A 20,504-nucleotide genomic window follows, 5' to 3' on the forward strand; every position below is an offset into this window, starting at 1 on the left:
ACTTCACCTCACTAAGCCTCAATTTTTTCACCAATAAAATGGGAATAAAAAGAACCTACCTACTTTAAAGTGTTCTTATGAGGATTCATAGAATAATGTACATAGGGACTAGCAAACAGCAGATGATAGTTTAGCAATATTTCTGGTGTCTGGGACTCTGTGTGATCCATCTACTCTAACCCATGAGTCTCTTCTCCCTCCAAAGTCCACATTTTTCAACACTGCAAAGCCCTGTTCTCCTGATTGCTAGTAAGTGGAATTGCTCCTCGGCTCTTCCAGGGACACCCTGCTCCCTACTACCAGACATGGAGGCTGCGCGGTCCCCTTGCAGGTCCCCCTCTCCTGCCTGCAATGCTTTCGAGCCTTTGTTTCTCTTTCTGACAGCAGCCCTTTCTCGCCCACTGCTCTGCAGCCCGGGGACCCAGGCAGCAATTTGTTCCAGATGCCTGGCAATTTGTGGAGCCCTGCTCAGCCCGAGAAATATTTCCCCAGTGCCTCTCAACCTCTGGAAGAGCTGCTCTTTGCAAGCCTGCCGGCCAATCGCCAACACTTAGCTGGAAACATGTGGGCCTTTAATTATCATGGTCCAAATCTGGGAAGAGCAGCAGTGAGCAGAGAGAGAATTCTTGCTGGCTCATTCCCTGGAAGTCATTCCATCTCTCACCCACCAAGCTCTGGATTGAAGCCCCCACAGAGCCGTTGTGTGTTTGGCTTTCTAAGTGTGTCTCCAGGAGGCTGGGGAGAGTGCACCTGACAAATCAACTATGATTCCCAGTGGAAGCAGAACCAGTGGGATGTAAAACACGGCCCAAGAAGGATGTTTACTGATCCAGCCCCTCCTGACTCTGACAGAGGTGCAATCTCCCTCAGCTCTCAACGCAGGGGGCAGAGGCAGCTGCTGAAATGTTGTCTTGTCACTCAGAGTGTGGGCCAAACACCAGCAGTACCCAAAAGCTTTAGAAATGCAGACTTTCAGGCCCTGCCCCAAATCAACTGTATTTGAATCCCTCTCCAAAAACAGCTTCAGAAGCATTGATTTATGGGACACACATAAAGAACCTATCTCCTCTCCCACCCCCAAATATCTCCTTCTATTAAGCTCCACTAGAGATGCTTGCAATATATACATTAATCGCTTCTCAATGAAGAGAATTATTTTTTTTTAAAAAAAGAGCTTGCAACACACAGTCATTTTTAAATAGGGTCCCACTTTTGCAGGCCTCAAACTTCTTCTACAACCTTATGACTGATAAGGTGAGATTTTCCCTTAAGCCTTCATTTCTCACCCACAGGGCTTTTTTAATAGTCTGCAGCAGCAGCAGCAGCAGCACTCGCAATGTTTATTACAAGCCGCGTGTTTGTTTCCTTAATCACCAGTAATGTGAACCAGCCCAGAGGCACAGTGAAGTGGCTCGTGGTAGGAGAATATCATTAACATGTCAAAATGCCTGCCTGCCGTTTGCACTGCACAGCGATCTTCAGGCGTGGCTGCTACAGTCCCAAAGATTACAGTGTAGCCTATAGTTTCTTTGTGCAAGAAGTCAAAAATGATCTTGGATTCCCAAACAATTCCCTATGGGATGTATGTTTTCCCTCCTGTGACCTAGTGCCTAGCTCAGTGTCTGGCAGAGAGCCAGCCCTCAGCATTTGAGCTATATGCCAGGCAGTGGGAGAGTCTCTCTCTCCCTCTCTCTCTCTCTCTCTCTCTCTCTCTCTGTTTATCTACCTCTCCTGACAGGCATGTATTCTGCATAGTAATCCCACCCTTTCCCAAGGGGGCACATCTGGAAAATAACTAAGCAGGTCATTTGGCTCCAAAGCTGATGTTTTCACCACATCATGTCGCCTCCAAGGAAAGGACTGAGTGGATGATGGCTGATGTATGGTAAGAAACCAGCATGGGGCTCCTTAGCAAGACTTGCTTTAAAGGGACTCGGTCCAAAATGCCTTGCGGGTAAAGACTTATTTTTCTGGGCCTTGAGAACACCCTAAACCAGTAATGAATGGGAGAGCAGCAGCTGCGATCCTCCAGTCCCCTGAGCCAGGCTAAAGGGGCGGGCCACGCCCATTCAAAGGCTGTCATCCCTCATACCCTTCCACGCCACCATCACAGGGCATGTGAGAACACAAGCAGATTAGGATTCAGTGCAGGTTCCCAAGCAAATGCCCAATCCCTTCAGGGGCAAATCAAGCTATGGAAATTAACAACAAAAGTAATCATCAGAAACCAGTATCAGGAAGTATCGAGGTAAAAAGGAGGATTTTTAGTGTCCCACAGGACTGGCTGTTCTCCCCATGATCTGAGAAGTCCAGGATGTCCCTTGCTACATGCTTAAAATGCCCTCTGGGGTGGTTCCCTCCTCTTCCCATCTTTTTTGGTCTGAGCCAACACCAGACACAGGTAGGGGCTGTATAATCGTTGCTGCCGGGGCTGCATGAGCTGCTACATACATTCTCCTCAGAAGGAGCTGATTACCATATTAAGCATCTTTCACTTGACAAGAATCAGTGGAATGCTTCCCTCCATTTTCCCCAGCATGCAGACAAGAGTCAAAAGGAAGAGGCAGGGAGCCACTGGTGAGGTTTAAATCATCAGAAACTTCTCTTCATCTTTCATAACATTTATTTTCTTTGATGTTGAAATCTCCTTTCTCTACTTGTGTTTTATTTATTTGTTTTTTGATTTCTCCTTCTCTTCCCCACCTTTTTTAACTGCCATTTGGAGCCATTGTCTCTCCACAGAGCCCTGAACCTGCCAACATCAATAGGAAAGGTTGCCCAGCTCTGGCAGTTCGAATCCTCGCACAGCTGGGGCCCCAGAGCCTGCTGACCTTCACATCAACTCAGATCTAGCCAGTTGGACCCAAGGATCTCACTCATGATTGGCATCTGACTTGAGAACATCAGATTTTATTCACCATTTTCAATAAACAGCCTAGGAAAGAAAAGTAAAACCCCAGAAGCAAATTTTGCAACTGCAGTGCTTTCCGACTTGAAGGCAAGTGAAGTGGAGACTCGGATCAATTATTTGAATAATTTGAGCTTCAAATACATTTCTCCTTGAAACACTCAAACAATTGAAGCCAGGGGGCTTTGGAGTGACCTGCATCAATAATCTCCTTCATCTGCCTTTTCACTACATCTGTCTGACCCAGGCTGGTGTCAGTAAGACCATAGAATGAAGGAAGGATGGAAGCATTTTATTAAGTGCCCATTCGGTCCCAGACTGTGCTCAGGGGCTTTGCACACAACATATCACCTACGTATTCACCCACTAAGGTCCCGGCTGCCGTGTGGCCTGATCCCAGAGCAGTGTTTCATTCAAAGGACCACAGTCTGAAAGTGATTACCGAGTTTCAAAGAAATTGCTATTTTAACTCTCTTAAACTACATAAAGAGAATCCAACTCATAAAACAAAGTAATATTTCCTAAAAACAAACAACCATAACACAGTGACTCTCAACTCCACTTCTGTCCCGCCCCAGAGCTCCCGGGGAGCCCTCTCCAAACACTCCAACGCTCCCCTCAGATGCCCCGAGTTCCTGCCATCAGGTCCCGGTCTTTTATTCCTTTCTCTGCTACCTCCCACTTCTCTAGTCCTGACTCTCTTTATTCATCTGTTTGATTCTGCACCACAAAACCCCGCAGAACTAGCTGTCAGAGACAAAATTCTCATTAGGGGGAAGGAGGAAGGAAAGCAGTGCGGGCTGCAGCAAAGACTAAGTGTTCTTCAGTGCGCTTGGGCTCAGGGGTCGGGGCAGGGAGGGGGGATACTCACAGGCTGAGGAGATGGGCATCTGTCTCAAAAGCCATGTGACAACCTTGAAAAGAAATTATCTCTACTCTGTGGTGAGAGATCTGAAGCCCAAGTGAGTTGTCTAAGGTCACAAACCCAACAAATGACAAAATTAGAGCCAGGATGTATATAACAATAAAGCCCACTGTTCCCCACCAAACCACAGGCGTCCTGTGGAAGAGATAAAATGAATCTGGAATAATGACAAGGAGAGCAGGATTCCTATCATCTATGTCTCACCGCCCTTGAGTGAAGCAGATGTAGGGGTAGCAGAGAGAACAAAGAATGCTGGAAACAACTCCCCGTTGGCCTGTGATCTGATACTGCCCATTGGCCTCCTATGTAACACTGGTTTGGTCCGTTCTTCCTAACTGTAGATGGGCCTGGTTTGTCTTGCCTTAATAAATTCCAAAACATTCATTCCACAAACATTAAATACCTGCCCTTTTAGAAACCATGTGAAGAGATGGACAGGCAAATACAAATAGGTGATCCTTGCCATGGAAGAGTTGGGGCTAAGTTGGGGTACAGGTATTGAAACAGTTAGGACTGTGTTAGGTGTTCAGGGGAAGAGCAGGAAACATCCAAGTGGACCTCCATTGATCAGGAAAGACTTCACCAAAGACGTGGCATTTGACATGATTCTGGCAGAACTGCATGCTACTGCCTTCTTCAATGGTTTCTGTAAGCTTTCAAGGATACTTCGAACTGTCTTTAATTTTCATACTTAACCATCGTGTTCTACCCAATCCTTAAAAAAATTGTTTTGTTGGCTAGGCTCCAAAGTCACACCCTCCCAGAACAAATCACATAGAAAAGTCGTATTTTCTTGGTTTCTACCACCAAGTTCAATTCTGTTGTCATTCACATGGTTCAATAAATATATTTGAGCACCTACTGATTATAATTGTGAGCCAATAAAGACATGGCCTCTGGCCTCATGAAGCTTAAAGTCTACTGGAGGAAGTAAATATTAATCATGTATCTGTAAAGTATATGCAACATTTTGTACACATGAGTGTAAAGTTTCTGTTGTGCCCTGAGAAGGTAGAAGAGAGGGGTCTGACCTGGGGTAGGGATGGGCAGGAAAGGTAGTCTGAGGAGATTTCTCAAAGAAGTGATGCTTGAGCCAAAATCCTAAGGCAGAAACAGGGAGAAGCTTATATCCCACATGAGGGAACCAGAGGCTGGGATGACAGGGGCCGAGCAGAACCAGTGGCTGGAGCGCAGCAGTGGGCCGGGAGCAGGGAGGTGAGGAAGCAGAGGCACAATGAAGCCAGAGATAGGTGGGCCCAAGCCCTGACCTATGGGCATGGGGAATATTTCAGTCTTTAGCCTGTGAGCCAAGGGAAGCCATTTACGCCATGGTATGGCAAGATTAGATTCACACTTTAAAAAGACCCCATGAGCTTCTACTTGAAGAACACGATGTGAAGTGGCAAGAGTGAATGTGTGAGACAAGTCAGGAGGGTGATGCAAAAAAAGCTAGAAAGAGTGGAAGAGCAATAAGCTTAAGAAGAAAAAGGGGGAGGGGAGCTTTGGTTCTGAAGTCTGTCTCTTACTAGTCAAGGAGGCCTGAGCACTGGAATTATCTTTGTTTGGTTTTTCCCAATATACAAAACTGGAGAAGATACTTTCTTACCTCCTCCCAGGGTCCTTTTGAACATTAAATGAAATCATGAAAATGAGAATAAAAAATATACCATAATAGGACCTTAATAGCAAAGAAGCAATTGAAATGTGTGAATTGGGTTTGTGCTGCTCACAGGATGCACACTTGAGTGTATAAACGCACCCCAAAGAAACACCTGAAGAAAATAATAGTAACCTTTTTAAACTTAGCATGTATTCTGGGAGGTATCTGAGAGATTTAGAGAAAATGTTGAGCAGGAAGAAGAGAATGAAGAGAGAGGAAGATAAGGGGAGAGAGGGAGCAGGAACAAAATGGAAAGGGAAGGCGGGAGGAAGAGAAAGGACACTAGAAGAGTTTTCATTTAGTTATTTAAAACAGAGAGTGGGGGGAAGAGGAAAAGGCTAACATGTGAATATAAAGAAAAGTGACAAAGGGTTCACTCTCGTCTTCTGGTTGTCAGTTCTGCTTCCAGTTCCTTCATCTCCTAGATCTATTTATGAATCAGAAAGTCTCCTTTCTGAATAAGCCATGATGTTATTTACTTTTTTGAAAAAGAGCTACCTCCATTATCTGCATTTCCCCCATGTGAACCTCTGCAAAATTACTCAATTGATAACATTCTGCTGACAAAAAAAAAACAAGCCAAGATAATAAAGGCTCATTGTGAATTTGCAGAATGCTGATTTCAGAAAGAACAGAGATGATTTCTTATTTTGCTCCCATTCTGCAATTGTATAGCAACTTCTTGGCTTTTTAAAATGATGAATAAGTAAATCCTATTATTCACCTTAATGAAAAAGTTCTACTGAGCCCTGGCCAGTATAGCTCAGTTGGTTGGGTGTCATCATGCAGACTGAAAGATCACAGGTTCGATTCCCAGTCATGCACATGCTTGGGTTGCTGGTTTGGTCCCCGGTTGGGGCATGTGCCCGAGGCAACCAATCATTTGTTTCTCACATCCATGTTTCTCTCCCTCTCTTTCCCTTCCCTTCCCCTCTTTCTGAAATCAATAAAATAAAAAAATATAAATCCTGCTAAAAGTCTTTTAAGTTTTATGACAAAGGAAATGTCTTGAATTAACAAAGTCCTTAGAACATAAAGTGAAAATTCCCACCACTATCCAAAGATCACTGCAAGTCTCCTCAAAGTTATTTTTCAATATCTGCTCACCAGCTCTCCCCTACCTTTTTTCCTCTTGGCCTGCTCCCATTGATGGCTCTGTTCCTAGAACCTTCATTCCATACAGTGGTATGCTTCGGAGAGCTTGGAGAGGCGTGCTTCAGTCTTCCATCGCCAAGCCCCACCGTGCCAACTGCACAGAAATCCAGGGCAGTGGGGCGAGCACCACCTGCTTATTGGATTCCATTCCCTCTCACCTGCCATGCCAGCTTCGCCCAAGCTGTGGCAACCTATCTCGAAGAGTGACCCAGTCACCTTGAAGCAGTAGTACCTCCGTGTGTGAGTTCTGCACCAACAAGATTGAAATTATCTTGCTAGCCTGGGAGAGAATTATCCTAATAAGAAATTTTCTTTGAAAACACAGATTCTACAAACTACCTCTTGATCTCCAAACTTAAACCAAGAAAACAGCTCCATCTCAAAATATGATCTTAGAATGAAATTAATATTGATTGTAAGGGATAAAAAGTGCTGCATGGAAGATAGTAAAAATTATCTAAGGTTAGGGGGTGGGGAAGTAAGATGAGAATAAAAATGAAGTATTAGCAAAGCACTATAAAATGATAATAAAGTTCAGTGTTGTTAAATCACTAAGTTAATTAATAGAAGATTCTGGAGGAATATATTAAGTTACCACCGAACTGCGTGATCTGTTTTTTAAAATATTCAACAAATTAAAAAATGCAGAGGACCTTTAGAGAGAGGAATCTGAGGCCAGGAGACTGGATGCTAAAAAATAGGATTGAATTCCATTAAGTCTACTCATTCGTCCACTGAACACATATTTTGTATGAACACACCATGTGCAAGGGAGAGGTGCAACAGAAACAAAGGACCAACCACTGTCCGAGCACGCCTGTGGACTAAAAAGAGGAGACTACAGCAAGCACTCAATTAATTAAACCAGGAGCAGGTCACAGTGGGAACCAGAGAGAGAGAGAGAGAGAGAGAGAGAGAGAGAGAGAGAGAGAGAGAAAGAAAGACTGAGAGAGAGGGAGCGAGGTGAGGTCTATCTAGGGGCATCCAGAAATTACCAACCACCCCACACAACCTACGCAATGGCGGTACAAGTGGGCAGTTTCTGTGTGTATTTTGGGTTTTCTCTATTGATGAAATACAAAGCTGAGACCTGCTCCCTAGTGGAGGTAGGGCCAAGACTGAAAAATGACAGGATTCCTGCTAACAATCTCCCAGAGAGAGCAAGCACCTCAGTGGGAACTCCAGGCTAACAAAAGCAGGATTTAGAGAGGAAGAGACTCCTTTTATCTCCCTCTTTGGTCTGAGATCCTTAGGGCTTGGGTAGAGGTTCAGGTGTGACCTCTGGGCACTGGGGGCTGAACTAGCGTCTAGAACAAGAGACTAGTCTAGGAGCAAAAAGGGAGAAATTACTTGTTTCATGCCATGCACTATTTGTGGAGAGGACTCAGAACCTACGAGGGCAAGCCAGAGGCTGCAAGATTCCTTAGATGTGTGTTATTTCTGTTTATTATGAAGAGGCACCATATCAGAGCCTATATCAGCAGCAAGAGCCATGGAAGCAAACTGCTCTTAGTCATACCCTGACTCTTCTACTACTTAGCTGAGTAATCTTGGAAAAGTTATTGACTTTCTGTCTACCTTCCTTCATTATCTTGAAAATGGGAATAAACACAGGACTTACCTCATGGGGCTACTGTGAAAAGCAAACAAGTTTTGCATACAATGTACTCTACCTAATCCACTATATAAACACTCAGTAATTATTATAAAGTATTTGTCACTGAAATAACTCTTTAATCTTAGTAATCTTAGGTCATTTGGGTAACTAAGTATTTATAAAATTTTGAAATAATGCATGAAAACACTGGGCTTTGCAGCAAGGGCTTATTGTAGGGGGATAAAGGGGAGGGTCTCAGAGTAAGTTAGAAAGACACTTACACTAAAGCATTTCTAGAAGACCAATGAGAGTCCTGCATCCAGGACCCCTTCTCTACTGTGAGATTCTCCTTTCAAAGACATCCTCCTTAAGGGATCTGGTTTTATTTTTATTATGGAATTTCATGCTAATACTCCACAAGAAAATTGAAAGCTGTGTCATTCTCTTGCATAAAATCCCACACAGACTTCTGATTGGAATCAACTACATGCACCCAACCTTTCTAGCTAATTTCCAGTAAGAGGTCTATGTATATTAGCAAGAGCCTTGCTTTTGGGGTCATTTCATTGACTCAAGTCTACTTCCCTGAAGTCAGGTAAGGATAGATGCCATGATAAGGAGGCACACCCACACACCCACCACAACTGCCTGCATCGACAGGGTTATGCATTGAAAATGTAAAAAGGAGGTATTGAGGGGAGAACCTATGAGAGAGAAGTGGCAGAGAATACACAGCCTCAATACTGACCCACAGAGAGCTGTGTCTAGGCTAGACATGGCCAGATGCACTGTGCAAGGGGCTCTAAGACAGAGACCCTGTCACTTTGTAAAAGTCTGTAGTATACTACACATGGGCAGGAGAGTTGAGAAGGGGCATCTAGCCAACAATTTAATAGTGGGAACTTCCTTTTCAAAGAAATAGCATTATTAGAGAGGGACAGGTTCTGGATTTCAGACTGTTTCACTGAGCTAACTCAGGACTACCTGGCTGGTATCTTGCTGAGCTGTCAAAATAGGGGTGGAATGACTCTCCAAGACCCAGAACACCTAATCCCCGTAGGCCCAGTGTGTTCTATCTCATGTATACTTATGGCTTCCCCTTAGCCAACACATCCACTTTCATTATCTTAATTGCTGCCCATAAGTTAATATCTCCTAAATCCAAATTTCTGGCATTGACTTCTTACCAGAGTTCAGATAGATATTTCTTCCTGCTTGTCTTGCATACCTCATACTCAGCATATCTAAAAATGGGTGACCTCCATTCTTCCAAACCTTCTCCTCTGCCTAATTTTCTTGTCATAATTTATTGTGCCACCATCTACTTTGATGAGACCACCATCCAAACCAGAAACCTGACAGTCATCTTTGTCTCCTCCCTCTAAGTAACTTTTCATGTAAATTTATCATTATGATCGTTAATTTCATGAGCCATCTTTACTGGGCTAGGGGATGTCCAGAGAACTGGTAAACATTATTTCTGGGTGTGTCTGGAAAAGATTTAGCATTTGGATCAGTAGACTGAGTAAAGCAAATTGCCCTCACCAATGTAGGCTGGTACTAACTAATCCATTGAGGGCCCAAATACAAAAGAAAAAGCAAAGAAAGAGTTAATTTGCTTGAGCTGAGATATCCATGTTCTTTGCCCTCTGACATTGGACATGGGTGCTCCTTATTATCAGGCTTTCAGACTCAGACTGGGACTTACATCTGTGGCCTTGGACTCTCAAATTCAGACTCAGACTGAATTCCATCACTGGCCTTCCTGGTTTTCAACCTGTAGATAGCAGATCATGGGACTTTCCAGCCTCCATAGTCAATTACCTAATTACCACACCAAATCTCATATATGTGCGTGCACGTGTGTGTGTATGTATATATATAGGATATATATATATATATATATATCTCCTATTGGTTCTGTTTCTCCACAGAATCCTAACACAATCACTGAGTCAGACCAGTTGCACTTTCTATTCTTCATGCTTTCAGGCCAGGGCCTTAGCTCAGATATTCATCATCTCTCATCTGCATCATCCCATTTTCCTTTAACAAGTCTCCCTATCTCAAACCATCCATATCATCATGACCTGCCCAAATGCCAACTGTGAACATGTCACTTTACTCTCCAATTTAGAGTCTATTAAAGGTCTTCATTGCCTAAAACCTTTGAAATGACCTACAAGGATGTTCATGAACCTATTTTTTATGATTCCTCTTCCTCTACCATGACATATCTTCAACATTCTGAAAACAATGTGATATGTCTTGCTCTTGGGCTGCTGAACATAGTATTTTCTTTCTTAGGAATATTTTAGAGTTAACTTATTATCACCACCAACTCCTTGTCTCATTAGCTCCAACTCAGCCATTAGGTTTTAGTGACAGAAATTCGGTCATTATTTACCAAGAAGATACAAAAGTATCCATATATCTGTGAAGCATCTTTTTGTGCCAAGTGAGGAACTAGCAAATCTGAAAATCTTCTCCAACCATTGCCAAATCTGCTTGACCCCGTTTTCTGGTTGGTGTGTTTTGTCACTGGCATCCCCCATATCGAGGTTAACAATAATGGATTTTTTAAAAAGATTTTTTAAATTTATTTTTAGGGGAGAGGAAAAGAGGGGAAAAGAGAGGGAGAGAAACATCGATGTGAGAGAGAGACATTGATTGGTTGCCTCCCATCACACCCTGACCAAGGATCTTGAACCTGCAACTTAAGTGTGTGCCCTGGCTGGGAATGGAACCTGCACCTTTTGGTGTATGAGGCAATGCTCCAACCTCCTGAGCAACCCAGCCAGGGCCGGGGACTCTACTTATTTATCAAAGAAACATCTCACCTTCATAAGCTGATGCACCCAGTCATATTTGCCAGTGGCCCCCATTTGTTTCCAGTTTTGACAGAACTTTGTCTTCACTTTGCAACTTCACCACCAATCCTACTCTTTTTATCCTAGGCTGACCGATTAAAAGGACCAATGGCCTTGAAGAGCCTTCCAGTGTTATTCCACCCACCCACCAGGACGATGTCTCATAAGGTCATCTGGACTTTCACAAAAGAGAAGAACTACGTTTTGTATGGAAGTCACCTCCTCCATGGAGGTGGGCCAGCCATTGACAAACTTCCTACAAACGTGAAGTTTCACAGGCTTCAGAAAGCCAAAGAATTATACTGGATCCAAGTGAAAAAAAAGCATCAATTCTCAGACAAATCAAGGACAAATCTGTTTTTCTAGCAGTTTCTTCTAATCAAAACTTCCAAAAATAAAGTTAACTTCATTCTCATCACCAAGTGCCACTACCTTCTCAAAATCTTTTTCCCATTAATTTTTACCCCATATCTCCAAATTTAAGTATTTAAAATTCTCCTTATGTCCACGTACTGTGGGCACAGTTAGCATTTCACTGCAAGCACCCCGCTCTGCCTGGGAGATGATCTGCATATTGGAGGATATCTGAAAGGGTCCAGCCTCAAGAAAGGTAAATCAGATAACAAGCCCATCGGTTCCTAGGATTTAGTCTGTCTGCCATCCACTCTCCAAGTTCTACTTTCAGGCTCATCCATTGCCCTAATGAATAGCCTTTGAATGATCCCCCTCCCCACACACACTGCCCACAGTATAAAACTTAAGGATAGGCCTTCAACACGTATGACCAGCCCTTTCTGATCTGGTTCCTTTCTATCCACCTGGCCTCAGCACTCCAGATAAAATTCAGAGAGTGCTCAGGCTGGAGTGTACCTCAGAGTCACGTCAGCATAGCCAGATATTTGAGGAACATATTCAAGGAAGCAGAACTTTCCATGAATTCAGTTAATAATAATGACTTAGGACTTAAAAACTGTCCTTTGGAAAAAGTGCATTGGTAAATAAGCTCCTTTAGCAAGGAACACTTATAGTAGCGTGGATATTTTCAGTTAAAGGCAATATGGGAAATACTCAAAGGGATCTGGACTCATCAGAGCCAAATGGGTTAACCACAATAGGGATTATCATTGATTCCTTACTGAAAACAAGCTGGAAACCTGTACTTCCTTTGCTCTATATTGCAACATAAAATGAACTGTAGATAGTTCTCATGACAAGTTGTGAGTTCTGTCACACTTACATCCTTTTGTCACCTTCACAAAGCCCCACATTGAAGTATCTCTCTGGCCATTGTTATATGTAACTGCCAGGCCCCCCGAGGTCAGATCCTTCCTGGTGATTGGAGTCAAGATTCCGGCACACAGCAACAACAGGACCAGATGTGCCCTTCACTGCGGCACAGAATGTTGTCTTAATGAGGCAGTCCTCTCTAGGTTGATCCCACGTTGAAATGGCATTTGTTGCAAGCTTCTTTCAGGCAAACTTATCTCTCTGCTGGTAAGTTTATGTCTTCCATGGGGTCCCCAGACTGGCTGATACCGAATCTCTGATGCTCCTTTCCTGGTCTCAGACTAATCGCCATCCTCCTCCAGTTCCATTCTCCATACTCACATGGTCTCCATGGTGACATGGCTAGGACCTCTCTGTCAAGAAGGGGCATAGCTGCTAGGTTCTTGCCCCCAGTCACCTGGCCAGATGTATCTATGATTACTGGGTCCATCTCTGGCTATGTAACCAAACAAAATCCAGTCTTGGCCTTCAGTTTAGCTTTATCCTGCCTATACCGCCAAACCCACTTTTAAGAGATGGGCCACTCCCTGCCCCACCAGAGCAGTTTCCCTGACTTGTGCTCTTCCCTGTGGCCTTCCAGGGCAGGCTGAGTATGTGTATGTTTTGCACAGGATAGTTACGGGAATTGGGGTTACAGAAGCAGATTGGGGTCAACCGAAGGAGGGCCGGAAATGGGAAAGAAAGAAGCATCCTTCCTGGGCTCTGCAGCCTCTCCCACAGAGTACACGGCAGCACAACTCCAGATTTCATTTACTGGAGAGCAAGCAACTCCATTAAACTACAAAGCATCACTTGAGAGAGGATTATTTGCTTACCAAGGTGACTGGAGGTTTCTCCGTTCTAAGACTTCGTGATCACATTGTCTCACAGGCAGCTTGACAACGCCTTATGTCTCTGACACTGGAGGGGTTTATTCACTTGAAGCATGGCACTGAATCCTTGGTGGGCACCATATGTAAAACCTGGCTTTATGAATATGCACTGTGTTGCCTGTCTGCTTTCCTTTCTTCTAAGAATCTGCAAGCCCTTGCCATCTCTTAATGAAGTAAGTCTGTGCTCCTACCTTAATGGAAGGTAGATGTTTTCCTTGCTGAGTTTTGGGGTCTTCCTCCTCTCTAGGGTTGGAATGATAATATCCATACCTCTTCCCTCCAGAAATGTGAAGAAATTTGAGTGGTTAACAGGATAGAATTGTTCCACTTGAGAAAGAAGTGAGAATCCTTTGTACTAAACAGCACCTCTGTGCCTTATTTCCTCACTTTTTACCCAAAAACCTCTCTTTACTCCCTGATCAAGCACAAATCCATGTGTCCAATGATAAAAGCATTGAGTTAGAAGAAATCTGAGCTTGGTTATTCCTCCTGGCGCTGGTGGTGGGGAGCTCACTGCCTCACCAGGCAGCCAGGGCCACGAGAGAGTGCTCTTCCTCCCACAAAGTTAAAATCTCTCTGCCTGCAACCGTTGCCATTGGGTCCCAGCCATGACCCTCTGGAGTATCTCTGAGCAAGTGTTATTTCTTCTCCACATGACAGCACCTCAAATATTCGAAGGCAGCTATCATAGCTACTTTTCATTATTTTCTTCTCCCACAGGAGATAGGGGCAGACCTTGGCCAGCAGGAAAAATTGTTCACAGTGACTTGTAATATTTCCATTTCTTAAGGAAGAAATAAACATGGAGCAATTTGTCACCCACTCACTGTCCTATTTTTTCAGGTAGAATAAATGCTATTTTCAGCTCTGAAACTACTCTGGTTAACTCTTAGGAAGCCACTGAACTTGGTTGTGCTCTGATGCTTTTGCTGACCCTACTCTTGGAAAATGTTGGTTGCTCTCTCCCCTGTGCTCCCAAGATAATCCATTTAAATTATTGCATTGTTTTGTTTCATCTCATTTCTATCATTCCTGCCTCCCAAGACTTTAAAAGTCTCAAGCAGAGCCCATATTTTAATCATGGTGGTATCCCCAATGCCTAGCAGAGTGCCTAGGACTTGCTAGCAACAAAATAAATGTTTGCTGCTGTATGAATGCCCTCGATATATCATAATAAAGAGGGTTGTCAAGATTTCCTCAATGCCTTAAACTATTGGGAATCTGTTACTTTACAAAGTTGGTTTATTATTTCTCCTGTCAGCTTCGGGTTCCAAAAATATGGAGCACGTGTACAAAAGTGGAAGCCACTTTGTATATATATACCCCATAAAGAAGATCTATGCCAGCACTCCGCTGTATTTATCTGGCGACTAGCGTCAGTGGTGACACATAAAACTATACAGTTAAAAGACATTAAAGTGCTGCTTAGATGAAAACAGATGAAAAAGATAGAAACTGCTCAAAAGGCTGCTGAGAAAAAAATATCTTTAGGCCCATTCTTTAAAGTATTTACATAAATAATCTTGACTAGACATGTACTTCTTTAAAAAAAAAGTCTGGTGTCAGTATGTGTACATGCATGTGTGTGTCTGCGTGTATACATGCATGTGTATATGATGTGGGGGGAGAGTGGTGTTTAGCCATGATGCCCACTTTTCTCTCCCGCTTCTTCAGTGTTTCTTTCAGGAGACTGTTTGTCTTCAAATGGCCTTTATATCACTTGTAAGAGCCTGGGTAGAAAGGGGTCTATTAATGACAAGAATAGCCATGGGGCTCAGATAACACCAATACATTAACAAACCTGGTAGCGTCCCAGGGAAGGGGTGGCAAGGTTTAATTGCTTCGTGCAGCTTCCTATCTACTTAGAATGAGAAACAATGGCCGAGCCGAGAAAACAGCCGGTTAAGGACACCTCCTAACCAGCCGTGTTTGATGGGAGAAATCTGCTGTGTGAGTGTGTTTGACAAATGTCTCCCTTACCCAAATTCCATTTTAAATGTTCAGTAAATTTAAGAGACAGAAAGAGCAAGCCTAGCCCTAACCCTTTAATGCAAGTGCCAGAAATCTTTCACTGGGGAATCTAAAAGATGATTTTTAGTATTGCATGAAAAAAATAATAATAATTCAATCTGTCAGCTGAGAGGAGAAGCATCGCAGAGAGATTAGAAGGATGGTTTCTATATTATAACTTCGCTGTAACTGAAAAAGGGGGGTCAGGGTGTGTCACACTGGAACCATCTCCACATTTACGTCTCGTGTAGTTTTAGAATAAAGGCATGGAGCACAGAAGTGAGCCTAAAGCAAGATGAGACACTGACAGAAGGTGCATGGAGGAGGGTAGGGGCTTTTTTATTTTTAGCAAGAAGGGATGCAAGGGACAGGTAACAAGTGCCATCCTATACAGGTTAATTCAAGACAAAGGTACAGGATTTTCTGAAATGCCTACGTCTCTAAAGCCTGAAAGCAGCCAGAGTAGGTCCTTAGATTCAAAACTAAAGCCTGGAGGGTACAACTGTGGGCTATTGACTCAGATGACTTGGGTTCAAATCCTGATCATTCCACTTTCCAACTTCATGATCATCAGAAAATAGTGTAGCCTCTCTGACTAAGGTTTCCTGCACACAAAAGGGGGGAAATAATGTTATAACTTTGTAGTGAAGTTGAAAGACGATAATACTGTAAAGCACTTGACACAATGCCTGAAACATAGTAAATACTTAATACTTGATTTTAAAAACATGACCAAATCATCAAGCAAACACTGTGAATTAGCTTGAGGAAGTAGAGGGAAAAGAAACTAAAGATTTTCTTAAAGGAAAAAGGAAGTGTACTCTATTAGTACTGCTAATTAGTGGCTGCAGTAACAAATTAGCACCAACTATGTGACTTAAAACAACAGAAATTTATTCTTCCACAGCTCTAAAGGCCAGAAGTTCAAAATCGAAGTGTCAACAGGCACTAGCTCCTTCGGAAGCCTCTGGGGGAGCATCCTTCCTGCCCCTTCCAGCTTCCAACAGTCCTACGGGTTCCTTGGTTTGTGGCCACATAACCCCAACTCCTGCCTCCATCTTTGTGCAGCCTTCTCCAGTCTGTGTCAGTGTCCTCTCCTCTTCTGTTTCTTTTTTTAGAGTTGCTTTTATTTTTTTAAATTTTGTTTATTTATTTTTAGTCAGAGGGGAAGGGAGGGAGAAAGAAAGGGAGAGAAACATCAGTGTGTGGTTTCCTCTCATGCGCCCCCTCCTGGAGACCTGGCCTACAACCCAGGCATATACCCTGACTGGGAATCAAACCGATGACTCTTTGGTTCACAGGTAGGCACTCAATCCACTGAGTCACACCAGCCAGTGCTCTTCTGTTTCTTAGAAGGACACTTGCCTCTGGATTTAGTGTCCACTCAGATAATGTCATCTCAAAATCTTCAATTTAATCATATCTGCAGAGATACTTTTTCCAAATAAGGTCACATCCATAGATTCTGGGGATGAGGATATAGACATATCTTTGGGGAGAAGGCATCATCCAACTCATTACAGGTGTTGATTAAGCAATTATTGTTAAATTTAAATCAGATCGTAAAATTTAGTTATGATAAATTTTAAAAACAATATTCCCAATAGTATTAATTAAAGTTAGTCAATCACTGTGGGAAAATACTTATCTTAATCAAAACATATTTTCACAGGGCAATAGTGATCAAATGTAGAACTATGTAGCTATTTTCTATTTGAGGGGTGTGTGTGTGTGTGTGTGTGTGTGTGCGCGCGCGCACGCATGTGTGTGTTTGGCACCTAGCAAGTAAACTTAAACTTCATCATGCAGGATGCTGATTTTATTGGTGCCTAAGTAAAGTACACTTTCTCTCTAGAGTTTTTCTTATAAATGTTATTACAGATCAATTAGAGTGCTAGGGCATTAAGAGTTTTAGTGTAAGTAATCAAAAGTGATGGAGAAGTTATCAGAGTTGTAGTCCAAGTACCTGGTTTGGAATCCTTCACCCACTGTCTAACCTCTAGCCAAATGTCTAACTCTATAACCACCTTATGCAGTTATACTTTTCTCACCTGTAAAATGAGGGGAAATCCTCTTTATCTTCCAAACTTTCAGCATAAATACACCTAGTCTCTTGAATTCCTAATCTGTTCTCTAGACTGGCCTGAGCCAGGGAGACAGAGCATACCACCAGTAATGTGAGAAGAGAACACTATGAAGACAAACTTTTCCTTCAGACTTCTTTAGTTCAAGAAACAGAGGCCAGCCTTACTTCTATAACGGAGTTTACTCTAACACTCTGGGTAGGCCAAGACCCGCACTGGAATGTCAGTAGGAATCCCGGAGGCTGTGGGAACCAGATGTTGGCCCTTTGCTCAGGAGCCCATCTCTCACCCCACCCCCCTCCATCTCTGTCACCGCAGTCAGCTTCTGCCTGTGTGTCAGCTCCAGTGTTATTCCACTGAGCACCTTCCTTTGCTTACATATGACTTCTGCGTCCTTATAACTGAGCAGCAGGCAGCTTCAGCTCTCCTGTGGAGCTCACATGACTTTGTGTCATCTCTCAACACACCCTTCCATCTTCTGCTCCCATTGCTACCTCCTTCAATCTCCAAGCCACCTAAAAATAATCTGACCACACACTCAATATTTCCTTCTGAACTAGTGCATATGTTATGAAGAATACGGATGTGTTGTGCATGGGCAAAGGCACAATCATCTGTAGATGGAATGTGTGGCCACAAGAAGAAAACACAGCTACTGTCCTTTAGGGGGATTACTTGTAGATTAGCTTCATCTAGAAGGTAAATGAGGCCAACAGTCATGTGATTGCACTTCTCTGAGAAACATCTTCCCCTCCCCCAACATTTCCAGTTCCATGTGAACTGGATCTCTGTTCTCTGTTCTTACCTAAGTCCACCTTCTAACTACTGTTGGTTTGTTCAAGATGCTGCACATATAATCAGCTGGACCAGTAGTTCCCTTCTCCTCAATGACTGAAGTTGAGTTTATGAGAGATTCATATACTCCTGCATTTCACCAAAGCCATAAATCTTGAACGTTATGGGTGGCCATGTTTTTTGCCATATGTAGAAACTGGTATCCAGCAAAGACAAAGATGCCAACACGCAGCAGGGAAAAACTGATATGCAGAATGAAGAGGCTCCTGCCAGCTCTTCAAGCACGAGCTATGCTTCCTCCAGAGATGCAGCTGCCTTTTAGTCTTTGCAGATCTGTTTTGGTACTCAGACTCCAGGAATTCCATCAGATACCACAAGGCACTGACATCAGGGTGGCTGCTTTACTTTAGCTCATTCATATTGGGTCTCTGCTGTTTTCAAGCATGGCAGTCTTAACAGTCTTAGCTATACACAGGATGGGCCATGAGACTTCTCCAGAAACCCTTTTACACTTTTGCCTCCAGCCGTTAAAACTAACCAGAGTTGGCTGGGGTTCACATCTGTAGAATCAAACCTCACATTTGCCTTCAACAGAAGCCACATAGGTAATCCCCAATACAATTTACTATTTTATTAACATTTTTGGGTACCTATTATAGGACAGGAATTAGGCTCTGTGCTAGGTATTTAATAAAGAATAAAACAATTTGCTGGCAGAGCCACTGTATTTCAAACTCATTTTTATCATAGAATTCTCAGTAAGCAGTGTTCACTCTGGCTGAACACTCCACATCAACCCACACACCACCATAGCAAGACAAGAGCATTTGCAAACCCAGAACCCTCCCCTTCTCCATATGCTTCGATGATACTGATATACTTAGGCCGAACAGAAAGCACAAGGGTCTACCAGCTTTGGCAATTGGAAGAAAGCCCTCTGGAGACTCTTTTCTATCACTAAATTTGGGAATTTCCTTTCCCTTGATTCCCATATGCAATTATAGTGAATAAATACAAGTCAAGGCAAGCTATTTCTAACGAGGTGCCTAGAAGGGTAAGAGGAACTCTATCACTACCTTATTTCCACATAGCTGCTAAGCTCCTTGAAAAAATAAGAGTTACTTGATTTCCTCAAAATTTAACATTTTCTGAGGCTTTTCTAAATGTCTTTCACTATTCTAGGAGCTGGAGATTCAGTCATGAGCAAAAAAACAACAAAAACACCCAACCAGCAAAACACATAAGTACATTCCATTCCAGTGGGAAGATGAAGACTAGCCATACCATAGGTTACCTGGGTTACACAAGGTCAGGTGATGACTAGGGCTATGAAGAGCAATTGTGTGGGTTATAGGAAGCAAGAAGCCAGGCCAGGTGTGAGGAGGGGTCTCAAAGTAACAGCTTTTGAGCAGATGCCTGAATAAAGAGGGAGAGATTGTTGTAAATGTGTTTTGGGGATTATCCAGCATGTACAAATGTCTTGAATCAGAAAAATATTCGAGAAACAGCAAGGAAGCTATAATGACTGGAAAAAAACGAGCAGAAGAAATGAAATGAGAATAGTGACCAGTGACCCTTCATGTAGGATATAGTTACACATAAAATATTAATTGTATTTTAGCATGATGGATTCACAGTGGCCACAAATTCCCATTGAGAAATGAGGTGTGTTTTTCCTCCCCTTAGATCTGGAGATCTGGGCTGTCTTGTGATGGCTCTGCCCAATGGCTATGGCAGATGTGATGCTGAGCCAGCTCTGGACCTAGGCTTTAGGAGAGTTTACAGATTTTATTGTGGTCCCCAGAAGCCCTTAGCTACCATGTAGAAGTCTTGCTAGAGAGATGATATAAAGATGCTCTGAATTACATATAAGGAAAGGGGCCCAACTAGACCCAATGGAATTTAGTCTTCAAAGGAAGACTATAATGACTGGAAAAAAATGAGCAGAAGAAATGAAGTGAGAATAGTGACCAGTGACCCTTCATGTAGGATATAGTTACACATAAAATATTAATTGTATTTTAGCATGGTGGATTCACAGTGGCTACAAATTCCAATCCTCCTTGCCAAGGGCCCAGGCATAGGAGTAGAGCCATCTTGAACCCCCTGGACTAGAGCGGCTTCAAGCTGAATCCTACTAAGTGATGCCAGGTCAATGTCATGTAGAAAAGAAGAACCACCTAGCTCAACCTGCCTGGATTCCTGACCCACAAAATCAAGAGACATAATAAAAATGGTTGCTATTTGTCTTAGTCAGTTTGGCCTGTTATAACAAAAATACCACAAACTGGTGGCTGATAAACAACAGAAATTTATTTCTCACAGTTCTGGAGGCTGGAAG

The sequence above is a fragment of the Phyllostomus hastatus genome, unplaced genomic scaffold (assembly GCF_019186645.2).
Source record: "Phyllostomus hastatus isolate PE091 unplaced genomic scaffold, TTU_PhHast_1.1 phas_scaffold_193, whole genome shotgun sequence".
Taxonomy (NCBI): Eukaryota; Metazoa; Chordata; class Mammalia; order Chiroptera; family Phyllostomidae; genus Phyllostomus; species Phyllostomus hastatus.